Genomic DNA, 25,029 nt, shown 5'->3' with positions numbered 1-25,029 from the left:
AAGAGAGTCCAAAACCCGGCGAAGTGCAAATAAAAATGTATTCGTGTTTAGATGGATTTAAAAATAACTAATTTGACATTTACACAATGTCACGCCCGCTAGCACTCCATTTTGCAATTTATTTCGTCAAATGTAATGTTTAAAAGCGTATCTGCGGTTCCATGACGCTTTATCCCCCCCACAGTTGATACCCTCGACAGTAGATTCATATGCCAGTTGATCCCTCAGACACTTGATCCCTCAAAAGATTATATCTGCTACAGCGTATTGCTACTAAGCCTAATGCACATAAATATGTCATATTATCTTATTCGGCGGTACATCGTCTCTGCATACTCCTTCGAAGATACTTAATTATATTAAGGCGATGCACTACGTCGTGTAATATTTTAAATTGAGCCGCTATCAATAACAACCCTTACGTAGATGGTGATAAGGTTTAAATTCCCGCTTAACACCATCCGCCTGTTTTGATTTATGCAAGAAAAAAACATGGCCAAAAAGTGCCTCTTATTTTATTTTGTGGATGTTCAGGCATAAATATTTAATTTTTTTTCGATCATTTTATAAATAACATAATTTGCCACATTATACAATAAAATCATAACCGAAAATGGGTTCTTAAGTAGGAGATTTTGAACTTTAAAGCAGTTTTCATAGGCCTTATACATTATTTTTTTCTGGGCTTATAAAAAGACTTATCTAAAAAATACTCGATTATTTCAAAGGCCAAGATGTATTCTACTCGCAGTATTTAATTAAAGCATCTGAAACATTTCCAGGCGACCAAATTTTCAAACCAAAAACACATGATTTTGCATTACTACGTGTTGCATCGCCTTAATATTAATATTCGGCGGTATACCCTCCCTAGGAGTACACTCCTTCAGTACACGGCATTATTAAAAATAATTTTAAAACCCTAGCCCCCCCTTAAGCGGACTTCCACTTACAACGCCTGCAGATATAAGCATATTGGCTTTCGTTATACGGCCGTATAATGCCCTTTATACATACGTTACCAGGGAGGAACTACAAGAGGAATAACCTTTTGCGGGATCAACTCTCCGAGGGATCAACTGTGAGGGATCAAGAGTCGGGTCACCATATTTGCATGTCGATACAAAGTAGACAAAACTTTGAATATTGCCATCATTAAAGATAGAAATCACCATTAAAAATTTATAACAAACTAAACCAATTTCTTCAAACTTACATTATAAGTTACTGTAAAACCATTACCAGGTTGATGCCACAATTTAGTTAAGTTAAGGGATACGAGTACGATAAGAAGTCGTAAAAATTTGCGTGTTTGCAAAGAATGGGCATAATGATTGTAGATACGTGGTTATTTAAATTTGCCAAGGTGGTACATGAGCACCTGTGAAACCGGGTACCTAACTACCTATCTACCTACCTCTAAACGTTTAACTGATAATGAACATCCGCACAATAGGCGCCTATCTGCCTAATAGCTAATATAAAGCGGCCGCTACACTACTCGCTTCGACGCTTCGACGAAGTCCTCGACGAAGTTCGAAGTGCGTGCCCACACACTCGTGTACTTCGCGAGTAACTCAGTCCAACCAGTCAGTGATTGGTTTATTTATGCCGTGACGCTTCGAGTCCTTTGACTCGGGCGCATTTACCGACAACAATCGGAAGTCTTACGAAGCGAAGCGAAGATGCCCGAAGCGAAGCGAAGTTCGTGCCCACACTATCGTATTCGGTCAACTTCGATCAACTTCGCGAGTAGTGTAGCTGGGCTATAACAATAAATTTGGCAACGGAAGCGGAGCTCGTTCGTGAACCTGAAATTACATAAATTCTAGATACACCATGGAATTTATCGACAAAAACACGATGTAAAAAGCTTTCCAAAACTTGTAATAAATAAAGCCTGGAAAGTATGAATAACTAAGATGACTTGTTGTATTAGTTGACTCGTGACGTTTACGTGGTGGATAAATGAAGATCTATTACACGTAATCCAATAATCTGGATGCATTGCTCCGTCCGAACGGAAGACGATTTCGTGAATAAATAACCAGTCCAGTGGGCGAGCTGACTCTGGTAAACATAATGACAGACGCCCTCGTAAACGGTAGACTGGTCGGGATTGTCCCATCATACTTCAATACTTCATCGGACAATACTGGACACTTCAATCAAACCAGATATTTGAGTTTGAAATTTATAGTGATTTGATGCACAAGTGCCTTTTACCATCGAAATGTGTCATGGAACTGACGAGTGACGCCAGGAGATGGTTGATTAGTTCACACCTCATCGAGCACATAAACAATGTGCACCTAGGTGCATTCATTACAAATAATGCAGTTTCGTCGATTTTAGGCACAACACGGAAGGATTATAAGTCGACATCGGATTATATCTATGCATTAAAAAAAACAGTGGAAAATGCATTAAATAGTGTCTGTTGTGGGCGGGCGGCGTGGTTTTGATTTTTATACAAATCTACACTCTTATTCCGACACAGATGAATTTTGTAAACATGATTTTCAAAAACAAGAGGAAGGTCACGGTCTACATGAATTTTTGAAAAAGCGCTACCATACTATTTTCCCACCCCTTAATGTTGATACTTTTTGATGAAATTTTGCACACTTGATGTTAAAAATAAGAGGACAATTACTGTCTACATCTGATTTCTAAAAAAAACTTTTGATGGAATTTTGAACACTTGATGTTCAAATAAGAGAAAAATTACAGCCTACATCCGATTTTGAAAAACTCTGCGTAAAACCCGGGCAACGCCGGGTACTTCAGCTAGTATGCAATAAAAATTCCAAAATATGCATGCACTGACAATTCCGAAATATAATATACGACAAAAGCAGGAAAATATTCAGATTTAATTGAAAATACAAAAAATCTATACAAAATTTTGACCGACAACATAAATATATGTGGTGTTTATTTAGTTTTTCATATTTCATCGGACAATACAGAAAACTTATAAGAAACACACGATATTTAAATATTAATCAGCTATTTCATTCCGCTTGACAAATAATGCTATACATTTTTAATGAAATAGACTCTCCGTCTGTTTTACAGTTTGACGTACCGATCGTATCAGGGGGCTGCGAATGCAGGAAATGAAAATAAAATGCATTTCCAATTCTCCGAGTTGTACTTTACCTGTCTACGGATCGATTCGCGGTCGGAACACGCAGTACACATTACTGAATCCCCCGCGGCACATTTAATTGCATGCACACATAAATGTGTTCACGATGGACATTTCTAGATATTTGACGATGCAAAAGTGTGAAAATTATTATTGTTAGTGGAATGCCGGATGTGAGAATAAGATTTAAAGTATTTTTAGACTGTTACATTTTTTAGAATTTCCTTGTGCCTTGGACTGGCGGAGAAAAGCACTGAAAATCGGCAACATCTGCGCCAACAATGACGTGACCGATAGAAACACTTCAATGAGACTTGAAAAAGACGCCGAGAGTTTTTTTGATTTCCAATGTAAATAGGACGTTGAGTGAAACTTTATTCGACGATTAAGAAACGATATCTTATAATCAAATTTTAAAAACTTTTTCTTTACACTTCGTGATAGGCATCCATCGGTTAAGAGACTACTTTAAAGTCTATTCAATTAAAAAACCTTCTTAACTGAGTAAATGTCATTCCGCGCAGCCGTTCCTCTTAAAACACCGCAGTAATCTACATACCCACATAAGTAGTTGGTAGTCATAAAGTGCTTGCTTGCCGATGGTCAGCTAGTGTGAGTATCTGTGAGATTGGTGTGAGACGAGAAGAAACTGGACCCGGCCCCCGGCGGCCGGCAGAAAGGTCAAAGCTCCACCGCGAACAAAGCGAGTGCGGTGCGGGTCACGGGTAGGCAGGTACAAGCACTGTACGGGTACACTGCACAGGTAGGTGGGTCTCACGTGACGGCGCGGCGCGAGTATTGACAGGCCTGGGGGGCCGCGCAACTAACAACACAGCCTGAAGTCTGCGTTCTGCATACAACCACCTCCTGCATCTCCTAGCCTCCTGGTACTGAGCACAGCCACAATACAGCGAGTACACCTCCAATTACCGACGGATACATGCACGCGGTATCGCAAGCCCTTCGAGGGACCTACTTTCCACGGTTAATGGTAACACATAACAAGGAACTCCAACAAAAAACGTGACTGGATTGAAACCGACTTCTATCTCCTATCATGTTCGTTATCAAGAAATATAATGCATATATTATTAGTAGTCGCACATACTTGGCGGTGGCGGTGGTTCGGTGGTGACGATCGACCAGAAATCTCCGATTATAGCAGATTTAGCACACGGTAAATAGTCCCCGATTGGAAAAGTCCACCGTTTCAAGTATTGACATAGAAACAATCGAGTTAAGAACAGAGCGATTGAAAGGTGGAAAACTAACACCTTAATGTACGTTCAAATAAATTTCCCCTTTTCAGCACAGTGAGATTCAAGCTAGACGCGTAATGCAGGGGACATGAGTGGACATAAGACTGCGGACTGGACATAAATCACAACACAAACGTCCTCTGATGATCTTGTGAGGTCTCAGATGTTTATAGAATCAAAATTGTGCAGTCGATAAGGATAATAAACATTGACGCACGTGAGTATTACATAAATACAAATAATATCATTCAGAGCGTTAAAACAAGTAAACAGAATACCTTGCTTAGTGAACTCAAAGCGGAAATCAAATGGTAAACTCCTTGATAATGTTTATACGGTTCACATATTCCTAGGTAAGTTTAAAGAAAGTCATTCATTTGCAGAGTAATTATAAAAATTACCAAAACCTCGGTGAAACTAAAGATTTTGTACTTAATAAGAATGGAATATACACAATACAAAACAACTATAATTTACTAAGTTGCCTTCTGGGAGCGGTTTATAAATAATTAGATTCCGAGCTAAGTAAATGGGTTGGTTCAGTCCAATTCCCTGATAGACACAACGAAAACCCGAACTTAAATGAGTTTTACCACACGGGGCGAACTCTCCTGGTTTATGAACTCCTGGCAGACTGCAGGGTGCAGTCAAACACACCCTAACAGAAATTTCATTAGCACATTTCACATACATTAAAAGATATATTACTCTCCAACCAAGCAGACAACAAAGGATAAGCAACATGTCAAGAATTTCAACAAATATATTTTTTTTATTTTTTTAAGCTTAGTTAAATAAAATCAAAATAAGGAAACGTGACGTTTATTTGCTTCTATTTGGATGTGGGGGTGAATAAAGATAGGTGTTTTGCATGTTGTTATTTCGAAATGATAGGTGCTTGCACTCATCAGGTACGGCACAATAGGTAGGGTTTTAATAATACCCTAAGTACACATAAATAATGCATGGCCTCACCGCCGAACAAAGACCAATAACACTTAAAACGATAGTACATAGTGCATACTGAACGCGAAATGCCAGAAGCTAATTATTGGAAACAAGATACTAACTATGCAAAGACTTGCAATGTTTTGACTCTAATGCATGTTTACATGCATTTAATTATAGGTACATGATAAAGGAATGATAAAAAAATTAACCCGCAAAAAACAAGTTTTTTTTGGTTTGTACCTTTCTTCCCAAATGCCGATCGGATAGGACCGAAATTTATTATGTATATTAAGAGTTGTGATGTCGTCCAGTTTCAGAGGAATACACATATGTCCGGGTGTGTGGACCCGATTGCCACAAAACTTTGAACGAATGCATTGTCATTGACAACGAGCCTATCTACCGAGTTTCAGTTCGATCGGATTTCAGGAAATGGGTTAATTTCCGCATACAATTTTGCATTCATTAATAACCGAAAACAAACGTGAAATTTAAGCAGATGTATTTAAAAATTTGCTATCGATATCGAAGTTCAAACATACCCAATAGATGATCAAAATCAGGATTCTTAGATAGCCCAAAATAATCTATAAAAATTAGGATGTTTATGAAAGTGCAATGTGCAACATGTTTTCATTTTGATATACATCCATTAAAAAAATTGATAATAGTGATCAATACACATGTGTTGATTAATCTTAGCCCACTATACTTGGCTGATATATGTGTGAGGGGCAATCTCACCCAAAGGAAACTTACAACTCAGGTCAGTTAAGGTTGATGCATCTAAGGGTACGTATACATTTGCGAACCGAAACGCGAACCGTACCACGAATTAAGGGGAAAATAACGAATCAACTGCATGTGGCGTTTCGCGCCTTTTGCGGTTGATTCGTTTCTTTCCCGTAAGTTGAGGTTCAGTTCACCAGTTCGGCTCGCGGATGTATACGTAGCATAACAACTTACGGGGTGAGTCTTCTCGTATTATGCTCATATTCTTGGAAAGAGTACGAATCGAAGACGATCAACTTCCAAATATGCGATCGAATGCGTGCAACTTGGCATTTACGATATATGTTAAATCTGTTCAGATGAGACAGCTTTACTTTAGTCCTTCGAAGGCATTATATACGGTTTTGAGGGACGTACTTTAACCAGTGATTCTTGACATTGTGAGTAAAAAATGTAACTGACATTTTGGTCTCCGGTGACTTTTTTGATGTTTTTTTTATGAAAATTTTTCAATTTATTTTTTTCAAAAACAATTCTTCTGCATGTCATCACTGTTCACACAGTCGAGTAACAGCCCAACCCCTCACATCGACCTTAGCTGTCCAATTACTGATGATTTTATAAAAAAAATTGTTACAAAAATATATTTAAAATGTCACTGGAGACCAAAATTTCATTTACATGTTTTACTCCAAATAATGTCAGGAATCACTGGTTGAAGTAAGTCAAATACTTCCCTTAAAACCTGCTTTAATTAATTAAAGAAAATCTCGACCAAAACAATGTAAAGCGCCTAGGGTAATTTTATTGCGAAACGTTGCTAAATAAAATTGTCCAAATAGTACGTAATTATTATTGGGATACGATAAATAAAACTGAGAAGTGGAAAAAGAAAGCAACAGGTCGTAAAAAAACAGAAACATTAAAAGTTTTCGTAAATAAACCCATCAAAACTCCAGCCACAAATGCAAATAATCTAAAACTAATTCGACCTTTGTTTTGTCCCAAACGTTGCCTCGAGAGAGTAATAACGGCGATTCGTGATTGATATTTAGTGTAATTTATCATCTTAGTTGCTAGTGAAGTTGTGATGATGGTGATTCACCGTCTGCGGAGTGATTGCAAGATGCAAGAGTTGCCTGTTGTTGTGATGGCGAAACAGTTAGGCAGATGGAATTGCGTCCACTGACAGTAGCCTGATTAATTCAATTCCATAACCAAAGACAAACGCTTTGATACTTTCAAGGCTGCAACTATGAAAACTGCAATTCGTTTGGAAATACATAGCCGTTTTTCTAAAGTAGTCGATTTCTGGCCAATTTGATACGCTGGTGACTAAAAACTACGAGTAACAGTTGTTGGTGACAGAAATCGTCGGTCCTTAGATGATTTTGCACCCAGCTCTGAGAAGGTTGTTGTCGGGGAACTATGAGGATTTTGCAACAGCGTAACCCAATTGCATATTAGGAAACCCAAACAATAAATATAATAACAATATTATTGTGTCAGTAGACTGAACAGAATTTAGAAATGTTACGCATGAAATTGGTGAGGAAACCAGGTTTTTTTTAATAAATATATTCAATAATTTTATCATTCAGTTTATAAAAACAGTTTATTTATAAACAATCTGCACCGTTTGATAATGCCTGCAGAAGGCGATACAGCTGTCACGCGTAATAAGAATTTACGCAGCAGAACTTGTCTATAAATGACCTGTTTATTTTAATAAATTCAATGATAACATTATTGAATATAGAAAAAAAAAACAAAAATATAAAAAAAAAACAAACTCCATTTGAGGATTTTTGTTGTTTGTTTTTGGGGTGTTATGCCGTGTTGCGTTAACTCCTTCTTTAGCCGACGTTTCGGACAGCGTTGCAGTGTCCATCATCAGGGCAGATCCGGTAGATCCGAAGAGAACTCCTCAAAATCCATTTGAGGAGTTCTACAAATGAAACTTGATAACAATAAATAAATAAACCAAGTTACACAATGAAAATTCGCTTACCAAAGTATCAAAGTTTCCATTGATTTTTAGCCTTCAACTTATGAAATGATTAGAAAACAGCAGATTTCATTTCGTAGCCTATTTATCCTGATCGGCTGACAAGCGGTTGTGTTGGTCGTAGACACTAAAACATACCCCTGACACCTGCAATGCATTTTGTTCGCGTTGTGTTTAATATTCATACATTCACTGCGTAGGTAGCGAGTACCTGCCTATTCAATTAGTGTTAAGGAAGCTCCCAAGCGGCAACATATAAAGAAGATTTAATTATCTTCGAGTAATACTTTCTCGTCATTTAATGACGTTTTCAAAACAATATGCAACGACAGTCATAAACATAGAACATCTACATAAGGCGTAGGTTGGTTGCTGTTTATCACGTTCAACTGGAGCACTGCATTAGAAAGTCCCTCGGATGACAGTTATTTGTGTAAAAACAAACGGCGCTCGTAATCAAAGATGACAATGCGCAGCTTCCAGGCGTGCTCGCGTGCAGAGGTAACTATTGAATTTACCATTGTTATATTCCCATTATAGGTACCGACCTCCTGTTTGTACCGAGTGTAATAGATAGGTACTGATTGTCTGCCGCACGGTTTGCAACTCGCAAGTCACCCTTATTGTGTTATGTAGGTCAAAGGAGTGTAATATGATTTGATTAAAACTTGGAATAGGAACCGAAATTCGCTGCTAATGTACTTTATCAGGAATAGCTTCCTTGATCTAACACCGGACATGATGTTAAAAATACACAAGCCATAATATTATGTGCGACCTCTACTGGAATATACTTTCCACAAAATATGGAGTCCATATTTTGCGATCAAAGTAGAGCGAATACAGAAACAATTCACAAACATGCCAAGAGCTTTGAAATAGCAGCAATATGAAGGTAGAAAACTTACCCACATAAAATACTGTTAATTTATTAAAAATATGGTAAATTATCCGTTTTCCTGTTAAAAACGGGACGGCAGGCCTTTAACGAATGTATTTATTTATTATACGCCCATAAGAGCTTTTACAAACATTTGATAATATGAACATAAGAATTCAATGAAACAGTAATCAATGTTAAAATTTGCATTTAAAATTATACAGAACCCATACAGAAGAATGGTATTATGCTAAACTTAATTGTTATTATTATTGAGGTATGTTATTATAGCCTTCTTGTAACTATATTCCGTGCATTCCAACTGCATGCTATCTAGGTAAAACCGAGTTCATAACAAAGTATCAGTTAAAAGCGAATGTTCATACAAATACTGATATTGTCGCGTTTCGTCATCATATTTATTAGGAAAAGAACACGTGTTCTCGATATATTCCAAATTACTAATATTTTTTCAGGAAATTGGCATGCTATCATTTTTTTAACATGATGATTTTTCTCCGTGCAGCATTAAAAGAAAGAAGAGAAATGTCTGACTTAATTGAGACTTTCAAAATTTTATCTGGATATTTTAATTGCCCTTGTATTCAAAAAATCTTCACCACCAACACAAATATCAATCTCCGTGGACACAAAAAAATTAATAAAACACCTTTCGCGTCCAATCCAGGCCCCGCCCTAAGCCAAACCTCAAAGGACCTAAAAGGACAAAAAACCTCAAGGGCGCTGCGTTAGGTATTATCAGCGCCTTGACTCCTCGGCAAGTCGGCGCCCGGAGCGGGCTACTCCAATTGCGCGTGCAGGGTGACGGCACTGATCCAATCCCAGGAAACACTTCCTTGCAAATATAGTAGTGGAAGCATGGAACAAACTTCGACAACATGTCAATAATTTAATTTGGAGAGAAGAAAGGATTGACGAAAAAAATTCAATTAACTCAACTACTATAACTTTTTGTGAAATGAGATATGAGAGCATCAGCAGAATGCTGCCTGCTCATTAACTAATAATAATAATAAATTAAATTGTTGAACGGTAGATGATGTTTGGATGGACAGTTTAATTGACAGAGCATCCTTTGGTATAAAGACAGATGATGGTATGCAGGGTAGATATGGCATAATAAGCTTTTTTTTTTATATAAATTTAATTTAGATTAAATTTGATAATATTATTATTAAGTTCTGCAAGTGTTTTAGTTTTTTATTATTGTGACAGCTGTTTCGGCTTACAAGGCCATTTTCAAACTGTGGTTAGTCCACATTGAGACGACGTATTTATACTATTTCAAATGTAAATTTTGAAGGTGCATACATTGATTTATTACTGTTTAAACCGATGACATGATATATTGTTGGTTAAACCAATCTATGTTTTCCCCTCAGTAAATGGTAATGAATTCTTAATTATTTACTAATGACTTTATTGCTATGAATTATTTGGGTGCATTATACTGCTTGGGTTTTGTGAAAATACTGAGAAGTGGTGAGTAAATTATTTTCCTTACTTTATTAATTAGTGTTAAATTTGGGTCATTCGTTCGTTTATTGATTTCTAACTGTTCAAGTAAATTTAATCTAATGCCCTTTTTTTCTATATGCAATGGTTTAGGACCCTTGTTGTTAAGTGGGGTATGATTATTCACCAAGAGATGTTCTGCGAATTTTGAGGATGTGTTTTTATTATTATAACATCGTATATGTTCTTTGAATCTAGTTGAGAATGCCCTCCCCGTTTGTCCGATGCATAATAAGCTAGTGTCAGGTGGGGTTACCTCGCATTAAAAACATAATGGTGTCGAGAATTATACCGCCTCGAGTATTTTGAAAGAATAAGGCAGAATATGAGATGTGTCAACGATCTGAATGCATGCTTCGAATATCTAAGAGTTTACACGAATCAACGCCTCGCGTCATCCCTTCGACCATCAAGTTATTTTTTCCGTAGCCCTCACCATAAATCACAGTTACTCCTCCGAGAATACAATTTTACAACTGTGTACCAGAAAACGCGAATGACATTAAGGCAATTAGAACCTTTATACGTTTCATTCCCAAATTTGAAAGGATTTATTTCTCCGTTAACCAATTATTTTCAAATTTACTTTCTAAAACAAAAGTTTTCCCATAATTTTCACGGGTACAATCTAGAAGCATAATAATTGGCACTACCGCACACAATACGCCATTGTACTAGGAATGCATTGGCCAGAGGCTCGAACAAAAGAATAGCAGAATAATGTCGCCAACAACTAGCAACTTACTCCGTCTGGCGTTCCATGGGCGGCGCGTACTTATTACTACTCAAGGAGAGACAGGGAGATTAAGAATCGACCACCAGAAGACAGAGGCATGTGTTTATATTATTTAGAGCTGCGTAGACCACCCCGGCTTGCCCACAGTGCTGGTCCGTGATATCCGGCAGATTAGTCATCAAGTCATGATTTACTATTGTGTAATGACTGCAATGAATCGACATCAAATTATTATTTACGTTAGTGCTGTTGGAAGTTGGAAGCAATGATGCGATATTTAGGAATTTTGTAAATCTTTTTGTTTAATGTGACACCTCACAACAGCGGAAGGCAGGGGAGCTTTGGCACCACCCGGTTAGGCAGCGTTAAGGTAGGGACACGTACGTGCACCGGTGCACCGGGGATCAATGCTGTAGGTTCCATTAAAATAAATGTAAAACATACTCAGCACGCCAGCATTGCGTCTGTGCATTACAGATGGCAATCGGTCTGATAACAATGGATTGTCAATCAGACGGACTGCCCTCCTATGCACAGAATCAAGTAGGTTTATTAAGTATTGTGGGGCTAAATTCAATTGTTGGGCGTAGGTACTTGAGATTTTTATAGGGTTAGCAGCTGGTTAAGAAACTGCTAGCCCTATACAAGACGTCCAGTTTCTTAGAAGTCAGATTTACTCGATCTTTTATACTGACGTGGTAAATTAAAACACATTGTATTCCTCAAGTCTCAAGGAAGACACGGTGTTTTATGTTACCGCGGCAGTATAGTGGCCCAATACGTGAGCCGATCTGATATTTACTCCAAGCATTTCAATGGAGACTTTATTCGGGAGGGTGCTTCCATCAAATTGCACCAGACAATCATTGATCTCCTTCTTTGCCGAAATCAGACGCTTCAAATCTAGCAATGATTTATATAATATCACACTGTAAAGCAGAAATCTGATTTCTCAAGCAGCAAAAACTATCAAACCGTGAGTTCCTGCGTTATGAAATGGAATCAGTATTTTCTGTATGGAATTCCTAACTGAACGCGACTGTTTTCAGTTCTTAACTTCATTGTATTGAGACCTCAACAAAATTTTGGAGGGTGTCAAAATGAGACGACAAATAATAATAATGTCTGCCATTTTATTCTGCTTGGAATGGGGTGCAAATTTCTCGTACATAATATGTATACACATACTTCTCCATACGAAAGAATAAGAAGAATCCAAGAACCCATTATAGAAGAAATATAATTTTGTACCCCGTTCCAACTAAAACGAAATGGTCCGACATTTATTATTTGTCGCTTCGTTTATTAACCCCTCCAAAATTTTGCAACAGCATTGCTTTCCTGTATTGACACTATGGCGATATTCAGAATCTACGGAATATCTGGAGAATTTTTTTTCGGTTTTCTCTCCTAGCGAAAAATTTATTTCGACAATATATTTATATCACATCACTAATGCTAAAACCCAATTTGGACAGACGCCTACAGTCACTGACAAACCACGTTTTAGACAAATAATTTATATACACGCAGATGGTGTTTATTCGATGCAAACAGAAACACGTAGAAATATAAGCTGGGATTAAACAAGATGCTGACAAGAATGAAATAAAATACAGTGAACAATAAAGGATGAAACGCGAGAAATAATATGTTAATAGGTAGAGAGAAAACTTACGAAGAAACTGAGAAGTTATATGAATCATTAACCAATAGTTTCAGAAGTGGCATCAGTGGGGAAACTTGATACTTAACCCTTGCTGCGGAGTATTGCTTGTAAACAAAAATAAACAACGTAATTCGTCATCTTAGGTTACGGTCATAATGTCAATTAATGCCCACGTGTAATTAATATTATAGACAGGTTACACACCGCAGATGAGAAATCAATACACGGTTGCGCAATCGCTGCCGTCCATTAGTCTTTAGAGAGACAAAATTATCTTAAAACTGAAAATTAATAAATTAATAATAAATTAATATACTGAAAAATTGGTTCGATAAAAACCTCCTCTCATTAAATACTGAAAAAACAAAATGTATCCCATTCTCTATCAACAAATTTAAATCAATACCAGAATTAAAAATTATAATACATCAACTTAAATGTAACAGAACTAATTGCAATCAAGAATGTTCTATACTTAGTCTAACTTCTGAAATTAAATATCTTGGTATATATATAGATCAACATTTTAAATGGAAAAAACAAATTTGTGAACTTGTAAAAAGAATTAGAAAATGTATTTATATATTTATAAGACTTAGAAATATTCTTAGACTAGAAAACCTAAAAAGAGTGTACTATGCAATTGTACAATCTATATTACAATATGGTATTATTGGCTGGGGAGGAACTTATAACAATATATTAAATCCACTTAAAATAGTTCAAAGATTGATAATTAAAGTAATATTGAAAAAACCATCCAAATTTTCTACTGAGATTCTCTTTTCAATATTCAATGTTCCCACAATAGACAATATATATAAAAAATATTCAATTCTACAAATTTATAAAGAAATACAGTTAAATAACTTACAATTCAATTCATCAGCAAGATATCAAAAAACTATCAAAATCCCAAAACTTAATACAAAACACACACAAAATACCTATCTCTATCTAGGTATAACATATTTTAACATCCTTCCATTATATCTAAAAAATATTGAAGATATTCAGGAATTTAAAATAAAATTAAAAAATTACCTAAAACTACTATAAAAGTCCATATCTTACTCTTATTATTATTTCCTTCAAATCTTGAAACTGTATTATTGATAAATCTTGCCTATTTCTTACTTATCCCTTTGGTTTTGCAAATATATTATTTACTTACTTACATGATTCCATATAATTGAGCTAGGATTCACTCACCAAACACAAGAGCCTCGTCTCTTTATGGTGAGGAAAAGCTATTATTATTTACCTTGATAACACTGTATAATATGTATAATTGTATATTTATTGTAAAAAACATACAAATATTAAATAAAAATCAAAAAAAATCAAAAAATCAAAAAACTAAAAAACGATAGAATAAAATATAGTTAACGCCAGTTTGTCACCCGCTTTGGTGGAGAATGGGTCAACATGTCAATTTGTTATCTAGGTTCGATTTATCATATCCAATACTTGATACTCAGGTGCTTGCAGATCATTTCAAAATAATTCAAACCGACCTCAAATTTCAAAGTTAATATTCATGTTCTGTGAACGTTGTTTTTATTCAAGTTCTGTGAAACAACTGACCCGCAATGGAATATTAACAGAACTCGAATAGAGCTTTCACAGAACTTAAGGCGAAGCACTACCAAAGTAATGCAAAATAACATTTTTTCAACATTTCCTAATGTGGCAAATGAAGTTCTTTAGAAAATTATCTTAAAGTTCAACATCTCCTAATGTGGCAAATTAAGTTCTTTAGAAAATTATCTTAAAGTTCAACATCTCCTAATGTGGCAAATTAAGTTCTTTAGAAGATTATCTTAAAGTTCAAGAGCATCTAAATGAAAACAGTAGGGTTGATTTAAGCAGAAATTTAAACCTTATCGCCATTAAGGAGTGTTATTGTTAGGGGCCCGATTCCAAATGTAACACGACGTGGTAAATCGTGTTAAATATTAACTTTAAAACTTGATGAATTATTCAAGTTCTGTGAAACATCTGGCCCTAATATATCAAATAAATATTTTTGATATGAAATAATATGTTTCATACCATACAATGAGAAATGAGCAAAAAAAACTGGCCGTTTGTTTCTAGAATGCAGCGAAATTCCCTTACATTCCTTACACATCTCTTACGTGATTCCACAAACCAGTAAACACTATAACCGGCCACCCAGTAAGTAATTAATTTTCCTACTAAGATGTTATACAGGTAGGAAAACTGACCTAAAATGCAAAGAATTTATGGAAAATGTCTTACAATGCGGAACGGAAAATCCGGTCAGTCCAGCCACCGGGTCTAATGACTGCTTTACACTATCCCCTTTTTCATCAAGTTTGTCTATTCCTAGCGATTCGGGATGAAAAAGGACGTGTTCTATTTTAGTACCGATTTTCGTATAGTTTCATAATGCGGACATTATTTGACGTCTGTCATCTCTCATTGTTTAAATATTAATAAAAAAAGACTAAAATATGTATTTATTTCTGATTGTGAATGTGTATTAATGTTAGGCATTGTGAATTTCGCGTGTATGTTTGATCATTTGACATTTTGTTTGAGAAAATAATACACGTGAACTTTACATACGTTAACTCATAAAATCAAGAATATCTATGTTAGTTAACTTTATAATGTAACATTAGTTCATTAATTAGTTAATAGAGACAGGGTTGTGACAGCTATTACTTTGACATCTGCGCTGCCGTGTTTTAGTGGTTTCACCTCATATATTATAAGAATATAGTATTGATCAAGATACTTTGATCAGGCAGGCAATTTTACCAAGGCATAAGGTACCTATAAAAATCAATATGATAAAGGTTCGAATGACGAACGGGAAAACAAAATCATCGATTGGAGAATGACCAATCAGGTGATACAGTTCGCAAATGATAGTGACATATGTTCTCATGATTGTGATGTATGGTTATGTTCAAGGTGATGCCATTTTTTGACGATTTCGTACCGTCCCGAGATATTATTTCTTCTCCAATGGCAAATATATGTTGTAGCGAATAGTTTTCATATGGGTCCCGATATGGGGATCGGTATAAAAAAAGGATGGTGTAAAACTGTAAAGCCTAGCATAACGCGACTTGACCACTTTTGACTGTTGGTAAGATATGGGTTGTGGACATTGGCTACCGGTTCCCTTGGATACAATAAAATCATGAACTTCGAACATTATTATAATTATTATTACCAACATTAATTATTAGATTTGTGATAATATCTTGTAACCGGAACGGGAGGGCCTTTGATCGACATTAACGATAGCCAACATGATGAACGAACTACGGTAGGATGTGTTACATTGGTAATTAGTCAAACATCATAATCAATTTCTTATATCTTAACGTTATAAAAACTTACTTTTTCGAATGAAAACACTGCAAACTGAATTAGGGAGTCTTACCTGAAACAAAGAAGGAGAAAAACATTAGTATGCACATTTATCAAGAAATAAAGTTTGGTAAAAAAAAAAAAACGAATTTAGTACTTAGAACGAAGTACTATTGGGTAGCTATAATACTGTAGAAACGAGATCCCTGGGGCGTATATGTGGTAAGTGTGAGAAATATGGAGATCCCCAAAGACTGCAAGGCTGATTTTAGCGTAATGAGAAAGGGATGCTCGGATGGTTTGGTCATGTAGAGCGAATGAACGAAAAAGGAGTGTAAGGAGAATATATAACTTGTGAATGGTAGAATAAGTCAGGGACGCCCGTGGAAGACATAGAAGTTAGAATAATAGAAGAGTATAAATATATTGGATGTGTGATTGTGAATGAGGCAAGGAGTGTGTGCCAAGGCCCAAGACAGAGATGTTTGGCGGTTCGTCTGTCTACGCGCGATGGTTAGTTAGTTTCTATTAAGTAATTTGATTATTTTCGCTTTAAAGTCTTTTGAGGATAAGTCAAGCTCACTAGGGATATTCTGTTCATAATCCATGTAAAAGTCCAGTTGGGCGTAAAAAAAGAATAAAAAAATAGAAATAAAAAAATGTTCTAGTAAAAAATATTATATTATAGGTAGGTACTTTGTCGCTTGTCTGAATTTTTGATACATCAGTTCCTTTGAAGATATCAATAATAATAATTTGCTATGAGATAAAGAATTTGGCATTCTCAAACTATAAAAATATTACCATTTGTTATTTCGGCTACTGGCATTATATCTAGCTCTCTCATTAAAAATTTAGGCGTATTAGATCTATCAAAAAATTTATATATAAAGATGCAAAAGTCGGTCATTTTGAATACATGTAGGATAACGAAAGATTTTTTAAATATTTATGTTGAGGGATCAGTAGGATTTATAGGCCCTGTTAGGAGTTCTACCGAGCCGAACCCTCTGATATGAAAATATCTGGAGTCGGTGAATTATTTTCCCATTTGATCTCTGGTGAGTTGACGTGTTGTTCTTGTATTGTTTTGTATTTATTTTGCTTATATAATGCACTTGCATAATGTTGATTGACTAGATGATCATTTGTGGAAGGGTTTAGTTTTTCCTATGGGGAAGATTTAACCCGGACATAAAATCGGAAGTTTATAAAAAAAAAATATTTAAAAAAAATATATATATAGGTACTTTATCGCTTGTCTGAATTCCTCACACAGCAAAATTCAATAAAAAAATGACACAATTAAAAACAAATCCAAGTTTATTGAATCAGAGATGCAATCACTCACAGATGGACACACAACCGAAATAAGTATATTTAACTGATAAAATTTTAATTTTGGAACAAATTATTGATGTAGCACAACAGATCATGAATAATTGTGTTCTATCCAAACTAACTGCCTCGCGAACAAAATCACGCTGCGTCTTATACAGATAAAAGCTCTCAGACTCAACCGTGCTCGAGCGTCGTAATGCGGTCAAATATTTGGGCAACAGAAAACCTTATCAGCGAATTCGTGTGCGTTTTTTTTTTCACTCGTTACAAATTGTTTACATTGCGTTCACAGCGACGAGAAGAAAAAGCTGGGAGTTGCTGATCGTTGCACAACCGACAGATAACGTCCACAAGATGCTTATCTCGGTGGCACTGCAATGTAATTAAATTAACTATCAAACTCGTGGCTTCGATAAGATTAATCGACTAGTTGTCTGGAGAAACACTCGATGTACATTGTACAGTGTGCGCTGTGCCCCATTTCTAGAGTCGTGCGCATGCAGTAATTAATAATTAAAGTGGATTGTTCTTTTCATTAGCACAATGATAAATTATTTTAACCATAAAATCACGTGAATTGAAAGGACAGAGCAGAGTTTCTCAAACGAATGCGACCAATCGCCCTCTTTTAAATATAATTTTCAAAAATCTATCGTTTTTACCATCGACAAAGTTGCAAAATACATTGGTAGGAGGAACCTACTGAAAATTTATATAATACAGGGTTTTCCAATAAGAGCTGTTATTTTGACATTTAATCGTAAAAGATCAATGGTTTCGTTGCTTGTGTGGCACGTAGCGCAGTCTTGTTGAAATTAAACGTTGTCCAGATCAATACCATCCAATTCCGGTCATAAAAAAATAATCATCTTTCGATAGCGCAATCCATTCACACTAACTGTTGCACCAGCCTCATTTTCGAAAAAGTAAGGTCCAATGACTCCGCCGGACCATAAACCGCACCAAACAGTCACACTTTGAGGATAGAGATGCTTTTCAACAATAACTCTTGGGTTTTTCGAGCCCCAGATGCGACAATTTTGCTTGTTGACGAAGCCACCGAGGTGGAAATGGGCCTCATCACTCAAGATGATTTGCATTTGATTCACACAATTGAATTTTAATAATTTCAATGCGTTGTTGAAGCGTGTATCGTTCCATTTTTATTAATGGCGTAGTTTCTACTTGTCAAATGTCAAAAATTACAGCTTCAAAAGTAACATCTACCGAAATAGCGGGCTATTTAAAATAACACCTCTTCGGAAAACCCTGTATTATTATATTATATTCATATAAAAATTCAGCCTGCATATGTTTGCCCTTGCAAAACTCGAAAAGTGGTCGGTTCCAATATCGCTGAAAGTTCCGAAATTTGTTCTTATTAGTGCCAGGAGTGTTTAAAGAGTGGGTTGAATGATATAAGAAGTCGGCGACGCCCGAGGAATACTTAACGCAATATCTCTGCACCTGAATAAGATACGGAGCCGAATTAAATGTAGTTTTTTAAAAGTAATATTGTGGTGTACAATAGTGCATGGTGGAAGAAGTCTGAGATGCCCGAGAAAGACATTAGCAACAGCGAGTCCACTAGTTATTTATTTTTATTTTTTCTGTGTCTTGTTCTGTTTCATAATTTAGATTTATCAGTATTATGTTCTTCTTCTATAAAATAAAACATACGTGGTATAGTCTTCGAGCAGACATAGGGCTTTAGTAATAATAAACGAGTGTAAAATTTTACACAACTGAAAAACAACCATTACCTTCAGTGTGTCAAGACGTGTATCGTGTTTACTGTTTACCCCTGGATATGTCCAGACCCACTGGGAACCACTGATGTCACGATGTCAGTGGTTTAGAAAAGCACAAGATAAATTTATTGATTACTGTGTCCCATTTCCAGAATCGTGAACATACGATAATTAATAATTAAAACCGATTGTTATTATCGTTTCCGTTAGCAAAATAAAATGATAAATTATTTTAAACGATAATATGTGAATATTGTGCACTGAAAGAAAAGATTTAAAAGTGGATCATTTAATTGGCAGTTTGACCCAATTAACAATGACTTCTATGAGCAGCAAATTAACAGTGATTTGGCTAAAATTTACCAAATAAATACGAGCTTCAGAGTGGTTACCACGTGGAACAAGAGGGCAGGCCCGTCTGGCACATCATTGCATAGAACGGGGCGGGGGTGAACGGTTACTCAGATGAGTGAATATAATATAATAGATGAGTGATTTATTTATTTAACCTCAACGGTATAAATATACCATAAACAATAAAGCTGCTACCACACGCAAAGCTCACATCAACAGATAATATAAAGCACAATAGCGCTCGCCATACAATCCCATACAGACCCGACACACGTAAAAAGATAACGCGCTATAAATGTGGTTCTGAACTTCGCTAACCGAATTTATTTTACGTAACCGCTCCCGACGCGATATTTGAAAAGTTATGCGTCCCCCTCTCCGCAGTAAAAAGGAAAGGGGGTCATTTTAATTACGGAGCTACCAACTAAGTTCCGTGTTCCCTTTGACAGCCATGACATAAGCAGCCTAATAATGCATTTCTTATTTATTATGTTAGCTCATATCGTCATGTGTGCTAGTAAATTTAGAAACATAAAAAAAAACTTTATTTGGCAATCATACTTAACATATATTTAAAATATAAATATAATCAATATTTGAATTTGAAGTAAACAAATTTTCGCCCTTTCAAAATTAATCATATTTTTAACTCAGTGTGTTTATTTGGTAATATCATTCGGTTTTTTGATAAAGTTGGACGGCCCGATACCTACATAGAGAAGCTTCTAGTTTGTTCGTTTGTTGATTGTTTTCCTGGGTAATCTGGTTTGCTCTCGTCAGCTCTCGTGCTCTCTTCTCGTTCCCTGCCCTGGTGTTGGTCCTTGCCGCCTTTGCCTTCGACATTTTTGGAAATCGACGTGAGCTTATTTTACAATAATTTATTATATGTCGCTTTCGTCGATCGGCGTGCGAACTGCGAATTTCCTGATTCGATGGAGAGGTTATGTCAGGTTATATGAAAATGCGCTATTTACGCGCAGATTGTTTAAAATCTAAAAAGTTTATAAATAGCATTTATAATTATATAGTTGGCGGCATCATCATCTGAGGATGAGCTGTCCAACAGATCCAGCAATAGGCGACAAGTATCATCCATTTCGAAAACGTGCTCAAGCTGTCAGTAAGTAAAGTTGTCACTTTGACAGATGAAATTATGTTCCTCGGCCGCTCTCGAATTCAACTGACCCCCTCTCCTACCATAGGAAGAAATATTTGATAGCGTCGTGTGTCGGTAGAAAAGATGATGCGCTGTATATTAACTTTTGATGTGAGCTTTGCGTGTGGCAGCAGCTTTAAGGGGGTGACAGATTACGCTTTAAGTTCAAAGCATTATATATAACTCGATATTGCTCGCCGTACAATCCCATACAGACCTGCCACACCAAAATGACGTGTAATAAGTGTGGGCGTGGCGACGATATGAGCTGTATTTGAAAATTATGCGATCCCATCGGAACAATTTACGGGGCGCCGTAATTACGCAGCTTTCATGTGTCAAAGTGACAGGTCCCACACAAAGAAATGATATTCCGTGGCAGTCCCCCTCTCCAGTGGCGGCTCGTGACTTTTGGATGTACTAGAGTGCTAATATTATAAAAAATGGCATTTCTGATGTTGTTATAGCTGAAAACGATTTTTTATTTTTTTTCGAAAATCGATTTTTTGTATGAAGATTTTCAGGAAATTTCAGTATAGCCGTGTGCCGCACGGAATTCCTGAAAATCTTCATACAAAAAATCAATTTTTTGAAAAAAAATAAAAAATCGTTTTCAGCTACAACAACATCAATTAATCCATTTTTTGTAATATAAGCACTCTAGTAACCCAAAAGTCACGAGCCGCCACTGCCCCTCTCCTAAGTAAGATTATAGTGTCACCCCAACATATAATACGTATATGCCATGCCCAAATTATGCGCGCATAATATGGCGTAATGGGTCTAAGGCTTTAATCATATACAATGTACATAACATCAGAAACTATAAAATCAACAGAAACTCTAGAAAGCTGTAAAATAAGAGATACAAGTACATGCAAAACTTATAAGTAGACTTAGGTTAACTTAATAATTATTGAAAAAATAAAACAGTATAGGCTTCTTGTACCTACATTCCGTGCAGTAAAATATATCTGCCACATCTGCTTATTTATTACTAACTTCATGTAATCTAGGTACAAGCGAATGTTATGTGAAATGCTTTGTCCTGGTATTGTTACATTCAAACATGATTTTGTAACGAGTAGCTCTCGTAGGAATATGAAATTCAACAAGGTTAAGTAAATTCATGTTACCGTTACTAAATAACAATAATAACATAAATATTATGTCGGATATAATTTGTCAATCTGAGAGTTTTAATAAATTTAATTCTTTCAACAAACAAGTAAAGTTTATGCTTTCAAGGGGAATACCGAGTTATAAATGAATCTATTGGGAATTTATGTTGAACTTTTTTTAATTTGAATCTGAATGTATTTTAAAATTGGGGGACCGGCTATATTCGACTTGGTTTCGAACTAAAGAAATATGCAACATTTTCAAGGTTGAAATATTCCTAAAGCTTCTGAAATTTGAAAAATAGATTAAATTTACTAACAGTAACAAATTTTGGTTAATCAAAGCTCAGATTTGCTGCCATTACATTCTGAATGCTTCATAACCGTAGAGTTCACATTGTTATCAAAATGAAGTTAACGAATCATGAAATCTTCAACATCGGCGTAATTGACATTTCCGCATTTAGCCACAAAGGGATAGCAACACAACAATAGGATAAGCAAAACTCGATGGTGATGAGAGATCCGTGATGGCTCAAAGCCAAGATGTCAAAATGCTAAATTGCGTAAATCTTTTACGAGACAATAAGCAGTCAAATACACCGTGTTGTAAAGATGTCATGTAATAGAATATCTACACTCTATAGACACTTGGAAAAGCGAACAAACAAAAACAAATAAATAAATACGTAATTGTTATTTTTTTAATGATAAACTAATGCATATAATAAACGATAACAAATTATTATAAGCAATAATTAGTCGCATGAAATATTCATACAAATTGTACTAGTACATATTTAATTATTTGGCGTGTTGGGAATAAGCCGACGTAGCTCAGTGGTCCAGACCACCTGACCGGACATCAGGAGGTGCGGATTCAATTCCCGTCGGCAGCATTTATTTTTACGTAGTTTTTGTTATTGATTAGAAATTGGGTGAAATCCCGTTGCACGTACACGGTGCAAATTAATTACAACGTAATGTTGGTTGATATGAATGATTATAGACGCCTATATGGAGCGGAAATATATTGTTAATACAATAAAACGAGACTTAAATAAATAAGCCTTGCGACCGATTTCACCAATTAAGCGAACGCAGAGTTAAGTAAAAAAATAATAATTATGTTTTCGCAGAAAGCAATCACTTTGGGGTTTGACATAATATTATTAACACCACCTGTAATTTGTGTAAACAAAGTGTTTAATTTAATAAGTATATTATACATTTGGCTAAGGATTGCAGCAACTTCACAAAGCACTCTTTTCAGGGTGAAATGCCTAAAACCAAAAAAAACTTCAATAGATATAAATTTTTAGTGAAAGAAAAACACGGTGATAACGGTCGTTTGTTCGCATGCAGAGAAAAACTAATCCTTTTAAATCTAATATTGTTTTATGTGACGTACTGCTTGTATAGAGTTACTGTGTACAACCAAAGTACAGCCGGGGAAACGGTATAGCTACCATGTTGGGTGACGTCTGAACGGCTGCGCAACCCTTTTCATACAATTCTTATTTTTAGATACCCAACAAGGCCAAAATACCCAACCAAACCATTTTTTTCGTAAATCAAAATCAAATATCTAGTATAAATGGATATAAGCTTTTTAAAATTACTATAAAAATGCCAATTAAAAAACTCTTATTTTCATGATTTTAGAAGAAACATTGCAAATCATTATTTACGAGTTTGAATTATAAAATAAAACATAAAAAGGGTTATATTTTGTTTGATAATTTAATTTATATACGACAAATTTGTGTTCTAACGTAAATCGTTCATTTGTAATTTAAAATCAAGGCCATCAAAATGTTTTTTTGCTGTTGTAGGTAGTTTTTAGTATTGGTATCTTATGTAGGCGCGGATTAAAGTTCGTAGTACCAACTCGTTATTTCTTAGTACCAACCACACAACGTACGTTAGTCCTCAAGGGACAAATTTCTAAAAATAATAATCCTTTACAAGTTAAACGGCGCGGTAACAGCGCTTGTCATTTGTAAAGTTGATGATTTGAAGCCTTTGACGATATGAAGCTTTGAAGGCGTTGATGTATTTGAAGGCATTCGGCCAATAAACAAAAACTAGAACCCGTTATCGGGTCTAACCTTTGTTCGGCGGCCAATGACAATGTGTCCTCACAAGAGGTAGGAACCAGGTACTATCTATCTACATCAGGCTGGGTCATCGATGTGTGGAATTTTTTTGTTGTTTTTTATATAATATGATTTCAAAATGATCAGATCTCAAAATACATACGCGTACCATCACCTCATGTGATTGTTCAAATTCAATAATACTTTTTGGGCTGCACCGAGGGGACCGATAAAGAACCCAGGTGTGATTTTGCGGAAAGCGAATGATTCTTTATTGGATTGGATTAAGAACAACTTGTGAGTTTTATAATATTAGCCAGGTCAAACAATAGGTGTAGAAGCCATTTCGCATGCGCAAGATGGAAAAAACCTTTTCAATCTAAGGATTTTGACAAAAATCACACATAAAAATACGTGCAATGCACTCACAGACAGAGAATTGGTACAAATTAGTTATATTTAGATTTTTGCCTATAAAAGTAACACGGAATACTCTCTTAAATCTTTTTATGTCATCAATATTCGTATGCGCAATTTATGTGATCCCCGGCGTAACCCAAGGTCCAGCCTAAGGTACACTCTTACATCTACCGCCACTGTAGCGAGACCGACACGAGCACACTGGATACAGTGAATACAGCGGACACAGTACTGGCTTATCGCCAACAGCCAGCATGGGCACAAAAGGTCTAACTGAAATACGAACCAAACAAAACAACAGATACCCATGGATACGGATACTGATACACAACACACAAGAAACACGACACCAGAACCGAATAATGGGAAAACCAGTCTTCTGAATATAAAAAGGCTGTAATATTTTTTGAAAAATCTGTGAAAATTTCAATGGTTCACGAATTATTATAAAAAAAAACAAGGTAAAAAGCATGAATCAGGTACGGTTAGTACGGTTTCTTTATGAAAACAG

At 35.7% G+C, this 25,029-nt stretch overlaps 1 protein-coding gene across 4 annotated transcripts in view; it reads right to left on the bottom strand.

Annotated features, from left to right (window-relative positions):
• The window catches only part of mrj (DnaJ heat shock protein family (Hsp40) member B6 mrj), a 192,191-nt gene that overhangs the window by 115,372 nt on the left and 51,790 nt on the right, over nt 1–25,029 (bottom strand). For 2 of the 4 annotated variants that reach the window (XM_089634738.1, XM_089634739.1), the window contains exon 2: nt 16,307–16,349. The exons of the other annotated variants lie outside the window; for them this stretch is intronic. The gene's annotated coding sequence lies outside the window, so the exon portion shown is untranslated. The remainder of the gene's footprint in view (nt 1–16,306; nt 16,350–25,029) is intronic. 4 annotated transcript variants of the gene reach the window in all.

The sequence above is a fragment of the Hesperophylax consimilis genome, chromosome 8, assembly GCF_061612785.1.
Source record: "Hesperophylax consimilis isolate HC1 chromosome 8, BYU_Hcon_1.0, whole genome shotgun sequence".
In the NCBI taxonomy this organism is placed as follows: Eukaryota; Metazoa; Arthropoda; class Insecta; order Trichoptera; family Limnephilidae; genus Hesperophylax; species Hesperophylax consimilis.
Note: the sequence above shows the minus strand (reverse complement) of the source record. Positions and strands in the feature narration are given on the sequence as shown.